Genomic DNA, 7,733 nt, shown 5'->3' with positions numbered 1-7,733 from the left:
TTTTTAAATATAAAAAATGTGATATCGGTAATCGATAATTAACCTCTCACAACCCTGGCAACAAAGACCACCAGCCTCCTTCGTCTGGTCTGTGCTATTGGGGGCCTTCAGCTCAAAGCCAATGTAGAGTTTACTAATGAATCCAGCACATTAAATGGCAGTCAGATGTCCGAGAACTTGATCTCTGACCAGCTACCAAACAGCACTGCAACCAGGACAATCTCACAGAGGTGAAAGGTCCCATGTTCTGTTGTCTTCTTCTCCAGGGAGTACACCCCTCACATCTCCAACATTGATCGATTAGTGCTATTTTCATGGCAACAACAGACCTGAATTCCGGCAAGAAGAGTCGAGTTCAAGTTGCCTTTTATGATGACAGTAGTGTATGTGCTCTGACACATCACCAAGGACGTGAGTTCTCTGGTTCAGGTTCTCCACTTTTGCTGTTAGAGACCTACCATAAGAACTTACATTTGCTGAAAAAGAACATGATCAGTTCATATTATTTTGTGAATGGATTAGGTTCAGTTAGCTGCTTGTTTGGCCATGTGATGATAAGCAGACTTGGTTACAACCAAGTCAAGGTTGGAAGAGATTTTGTGGAGAAGTAGGCATCTACAGAGGTAATCAAGGAAGTCGATGATCTGCAATTACACACAGCGACAGCTAATTCCTTCACCCAAATGGATCATGCACCATATCAGATAAAGCTTTCTCGATGATCAATACAATACCGAAGAAACATAAGGTAAGCATGTAAGATGGTCTTGTCACCTTCCAAGATACTGCCAAACTTTTAGTGTTGCTTGACAAATTGGACATCATACCAGGATGAAGGTAGAACAGAGGATTGGAAGGTTGACATTTTTTTGTGTTTAGAGAGCCATCAGACTGTCAAAATATCAGATACTGGTTGGCCAAATGCCAGACAATATAACAATGGTTGAGATATGCCAGGAGGAAGAAGAGGAGAAGCTTCCTTTTTTTCCATCTTTCTACTGGTTGTCATTCTCTCACAAATGTCTCAATTAGAGCTCAAAAGAACCTGCATGTTTTAGTATTCCAAATATCTGAAAAAACTGCAATCAAGGCCTAACAAATAATTTTGAGTTTGTGAGAGGAAAAAGGTCCCATCAGTGGTCATCTTGACACTGAAATGTTTTGTTTCATCTTAAACTGGGCAATAAAATTGCAGTCATCAGAGCCTTGTGCAGAGATCAGCAATCAGTATTAAAATGCAAGAGAATCTATCTTGTCCATGCACAGAATAATTATTAATGAAACATCACCCACTAGTAGATCTGTATGCCAGCTTATATTAAACAAAGCTTTATGATGAGGGTGTGGTGGCTTATTCAAAGCATTGTTTCAACATATTTGGTGCATATTCTAGACTCATGAGTGCATCATCATGTAGCCTCAATCAATGGGAAAACAAAGAGTGTGTCTCAGAAGGGAGAGTACTTTTTCTTCAAATAAATAGAGTTACTCATCATAACTCAATTCTCTAATTGCATTGCTTGGATTATGAAGAAGTTATCATGATTGGAAGAGAGATACAATAACTCATAATTTTCTCTCAGATTAGCAAATTTGTTAAAATATAATCTCTCAGATTTATTTGTTAGAAATAAATGGATATCATCTATAATATTATTTTCTCGTAAGATAGATAACTAATATCGGTTATTTAATAGCGATAAATCGTGTTCTTGTTTGATTCAGTGGCAGAATTCTTGCCACACTTCTCGTGGCAGAGAGCCAAGAAGCCATTAACTTCGAAATCTCATAACTGGGCACCTCAACCTCCTTGAAAGATGATACAACCTTTGTGCCCAAGTTTATCTTCTTATCACATGCACTGCTTCTGACAACCTTGGCTTTCACTTCTGGCCCTGCTTATTGGCCAGCACCTCCATCTTGGGCATATACGGATTGCTTCTTTATCCAGGGATGGATGTGGAGGAAATTTAAAGGATCAAATCATTCCCCACCCCAGTGCATTCCACTGTGGTTCCTCGTAGGATTTGTCTCCTGAGATAGGAGGATAGGCAGATTCTAGTGGTAATGGATATGTATGGTGTTCCGGCAATTGATGTACTTCTTGCCTTGCTGAAAGGAACTCCACATTGAGGTGGTTAAATGATCATATTTGTATCTTCTCCGAGGATGGTTTCAAATTTCCATAATAATGATTTTACAGAAGAAAAAGAGAGTAGTAATGGAAGCAACTGTTCACGGGTCTTTAAAGGTTTCAGCACTCCTGTCAAATCTATCAGATAGTGCTAAACAAGGAAGAAGAACACATGAGATGTTGATTGATTCCTCCGAATCCCTGCATGTCCAATGAATCATAAAAAAATATCTGTTATCCTTTTTCTCTTTGCTGCAAACTCCAGAAGGAAGGAGAATTAGATCATAAAACAGATGAGCCACAAAACCTCAAGATGTGCTTGACATGAGGCTGAGATGTTTGCTGAGCTTTGTTATGTCTTCATCCAGATAGGTATTTAATATGATCATCTTACCAAATAAATCATAAGAGTGGATCTAGAGCTTTTGCTAGCATAAATAATGTACCAAAGTAAAAGTAATATTAACATGAATTAAACTATGACAAACTTAAGGTCACATTACAACCTTAAAATAGCTTCCAAGAAAGAGAAGATATAATTGGGGGTATACATAAAAGAATTCTCCTATATTTTCTTTGGTTGAATTAGGCCATTAACTTATATTGTCAAAATATATGATTTAATAACTTTAATTATTTTAATGAATATTGAATTATAACTGGTTTGATGACTTGTAAGTTGTTGATGGATGTTTTGGATGACATGTAAATTTCGTATGTCAATAGATAATCACAACCAAAATGGTTATATTAATCATATTTCTAAATTAAAATATCGTTTAATATTAAAGAATAGGAAATATTCCTCTCTGCTTATAACAATAAAGTCTCTATTATCTCTTATAAAAAAATAGAAATTTGAGATATATTCATTCTAAATACTATATTTTATACATGATATCCTCTTTGAAGATTTTGGCCGGAGTCGAAAGCCCAGTGTCATATATTTAAATTCTATCATAATCTAATAAAAGAAAAACATATAGCATGAGTCTATCCCAAGATAACAATTTATATCTCTTCATGTTCATTTAGATTATTGTAATAATATAATTATATTTTAATTTTATCATAAAGTTTTATAAAAAATACAAATAATTACTAGCACGGTGTTGCTTGTTGTTCTGCTAAAACATCAGACAAATGAAAAAAAAATCATCATGCACTATGGAAATTACCACCCAAATATATATATATATATATATATATATATATATATATATATATATATATATATATATATATATATATATATATAATAGATTGACCTTGACTTTTCTAAACAGGCTTACCCATGAACTTAGACTTTGTCTTCTAAGTAGGGAACAAGGGAGAGGAAGTCATCATGAACCAAACAATAAGTTACATCAACTTGGCTTGACATGCAGCTTCGGAGTCTACTAATATTCCCATTTGAATATCTTAATATCTAAGGAACATAAATTGAGTTTATAGGGGTAGAGTATTCTATTTCTTCACTTTGTAGGCATAGATACGTAAAAACACCTTTTAAATAATGCAAACTTAATACATTTTATCCTATCCTATCCTTATATTTTAAACAAAATTATGGAAAATGAAGCAGAGAACAAAAAAAAGGTAGCTCGAAGGATCTCTCTTTTCTTAGGTGTTGTTCTATTACCTCTCTTATGGTGGCAACGACGGGGCCAGCTGAGCTGGAGGAATAGTGTTCCAACAAAGAGTGGGGCCCTGCATGCGTGGCGAAGCAACACAAGGAATCGAGCATATATATTTTTGTTATATGGTGGGCCTGTATTTTTGACCCCTCCATTGTTATCTTACTTCAACATGATCTTTCGGCTAATATGCTAAAGAAAAGGCATTTTGTCCCCTTGCCCATTTGATTTTTTTTTATTATTTTCTCAACAACACGTGTGTTGTTTATTAGATTTTAGAAGATGAAAGAGTACATGTAGCATGATAAAAAAAAAAGAAAAAAACACTTGAAATATCATTATCAAGATTCAAAATCTTAACCTAACATAAAGATCTCAGGTATACATCATTAAACTATGTGATTGATATCACTTAAATAAGTTGAAGCTAATTTTTGAACTAATTATATATTATCTCCTATAATTAGTTATCTTTAGTATCTCGATCCTTATATCTTCAAAAATTACATTAATATCTTTATACGAAAGTAAAATATTTCATCCGTTGCTCCAACAAAATATTTTTTTTTCTTTTAATTTTTAACCTTATATAAGGATCTCAATATAATTAAAAAAAAAATGAATCGAGATACTAAGGATAACTAATTATTAGAGATAATATATAATTAACATTTTGATGTTTCATTTAAATTGGTGTCCATCGAAGAGGATTCGATCATTTCATATAGCAACTTATGTGCCAAGCATCGCAATTACTATTCCGAAGATTTTATATATATATATATATATATATATATATATATATATATATATATATATATATATATATATCAGCAAAAAGAGTATATTATTGAGTATATATTTATGCTCATGTTCCACTGCACCATCGGAACAACTTAAAGACTTCCCACCAGCAATAAAGTGGCCAATGCGGTGACGAAAAGTGGCCTGGAATTGTAAAGGAGGGAACTATCAAGGATTCGGCAATCACCGAGAAGAATGTTGGGTGAAAAGGCATTCCAAAGATACCGCGGAATAAACGTGAGACTAATACGGTGATGGTGGCATATATATTTTCTTGTCTCATGCAACGAGAATCCCTGTGGTGTCTAAGAATCTAACTTAGAGCGCTACTATTCTGTGAAAATAAACATAATCAAGTCGACTATTTTCCAATTGAAACAGCTCCCAAAAAATAATAATATTTTTTTATATTAAGATAAAGACAAGACTCTTTTTGAATTAGCATTGATGAATGGTGTGCCTGAAGATCACGTTAGCATTTTTTCGAATATATTGATATTTTTGCATCTATATTCTTCCTGACAGATGGAGCGTAATGCTTGGATGGTGAACGCTGGACCCATTAGCTTCCGGATGCTGATCCCTGGTGGGTCCAGATACTAAATCAATCACCTTCCGTATGACTCACGATCCGATCCGAACCCAATCTTTATCCCCGCACTTTAATTGCCACCTCTTGATTTCGACTTTTGACTCTGTGGCAGAGAATTTGTGTGGAGCCCAACAAGCTTCCGACGGAGGAAGTCGACAACGCGAGAAGACAGGGCCAATCACAATCTCCCACATGTACACGGAGACACTCGAGAAGCAATGGGAGCCCGACACGTCATATATCCGACCCAACGTGCACGCACGGGCTCTCCGTCCGGGTTGTCTCGATGGAAATACCAATGATATCGGATTCGTCAATTAAGATTTTGACCAGATAGCTGATATAAATGATATATATATATATATATATATGTATATATTTTGCAGTTTCGACTATTGCGCGTATTGAAGTAATAAAGAAACAATCTTTCCTTTATAATATGATTTTGAAGTACGTAATGCCTGATCGGTTGGCATGATCAGACGTGGCCAACCCAGGTGGCACGTGACGTCAAACATACGCATACCTTCATAAATCGTGGTTACATGCTTCGAATTACTGTAGACACGTGGCTTTACACGTCGCGTCTTGTCCACCACCGTTCCGTCCGTCCTTTCTGCAGGAGAGAACGTACGTAGCATTAAACCCTAACACAAGTCTCTCCCTCGTACTCTCAAGTCCCATTGTCTTCTCCACTGTGTACTTCATCTCCCATTCGCAGGTTGGAAGTACTGCTGCTATTCTATATATCTGGAGAACCTTAGCTGGAGCTACGGTTGCATGGAATTGCATGCAAAGCAAAGTAGGACACTCGATGAAGCTGGAAGAGTGAAGGAACTCCCAACACGCGCCTCACTGCAATAGGAGAGAGAGAGAGGGGGAGATGAAACCATGGACATGGATGGAGAGTGAATGAATGAGAGGATAGGGAGGATGGAAGACACAGTGGAGCCATTGCGTTATATCTGGAAAGTACAGTAGTGCTGCTGTCTTCTGCAACCAAACAAAACCCTGCAAATGCATGGAGATTCCTTCATCTTTAGATCTCCATATATCTGCATCCTTGATCATATGCAGTATATAATGCTAAGAACAAAATACCTTGTGCCTCTATAAAAAATAATGTAACCTAATAATAAAAATAGCTAATTCTATCATTCGATTTTGGTAGAATAAGCTATTTTATTGGTTAGACCAATTGTTCAGATTAGTATATTCTCTTGATTAGTCAAATAAATGCAAAAGATAAGGATTATTTGTTAAGTTATCATGTAATCCTTATTCTACACTTATTCTATAAACAAATGGCTTATAGGAACATATATAGAGAACAGCGGAGAGGAGCTTAGGAATTGTGTTTGGTCGGTGTTAGTAGAAACCTGTTCTAATGGAAGTGGTGGTGTTGTGATGAGATCGTTAAAGAGTCCTTCGCGTACTTAAGTCAATGCCGTTTTCCATTAGCTTCCTCAAATGGTTCAAAGGTGGAAGAACCAAGTAAATACAACTTAATTAGAGAAGTTAACCTTAATATTAGATGGCTAGGTCAACAAATGACCAATTTAAATAACCGGCGTTACAACTATATATAATCAGAAAAGCTTAGATTGATAGATCATGCGTTGAATAAATACAAATTAAATTGATTGAGATTGATATATATGGAGTCAAGAATTAATTTAACTCAAAAAAATTTAGATTATAAGTCAAACGTAGTACATGTAACATAATTCTTTCAATTCTTAGTGATATGAGATTATCCATTCGGTTCATCACTTTTTATTTTTAAGAGTTCAAATTTAATCCATAACTTATAAAATCTTATGCCTCTACTGCAAGAGAGAATCATGTTACTTAAAAAACACAAAAAAAAAAAAAGGATTTTTTTACTATTAATAGTCAATGGTTAGAAATATCGATAATAATAATAATAATAATAATAATAATAATAATAATAATAATAATAATAATAATAATAATAATAATAATAATAATAATAATAATAATAATAATAATAATAATAATAATAATAATAATAATAATAATAATAATAATAATAATAATAATAATAATAATAATAATAATAATAATAATAATAATAATAATAATAATAATAATAATAATAATAATAATAATAATAATAATAATAATAATAATAATAATAATAATAATAATAATAATAATAATAATAATAATAATAATAATAATAATAATAATAATAATAATAATAATAATAATAATAATAATAATAATAATAATAATAATAATAATAATAATAATAATAATAATAATAATAATAATAATAATAATAATAATAATAATAATAATAATAATAATAATAATAATAATAATAATAATAATAATAATAATAATAATAATAATAATAATAATAATAATAATAATGTCTAACGCCTCGGAACAAGGAAACAGGAAGGTTGGAGCTCCGAGGACCGGGCCCCACGCGGGCCATGGGACTACCCTACGCGGGGCCCGGAAAGAATTCCTCCCGCACGTCTTCCCTCCACCTATAAATCCCCACCCTCCCCCTCGCCAACTCCCATCTCGGCCT

This window comes from Musa acuminata, chromosome BXJ2-6 (genome assembly GCF_036884655.1).
Source record: "Musa acuminata AAA Group cultivar baxijiao chromosome BXJ2-6, Cavendish_Baxijiao_AAA, whole genome shotgun sequence".
NCBI lineage: Eukaryota > Viridiplantae > Streptophyta > Magnoliopsida > Zingiberales > Musaceae > Musa > Musa acuminata.
Note: the sequence above shows the minus strand (reverse complement) of the source record.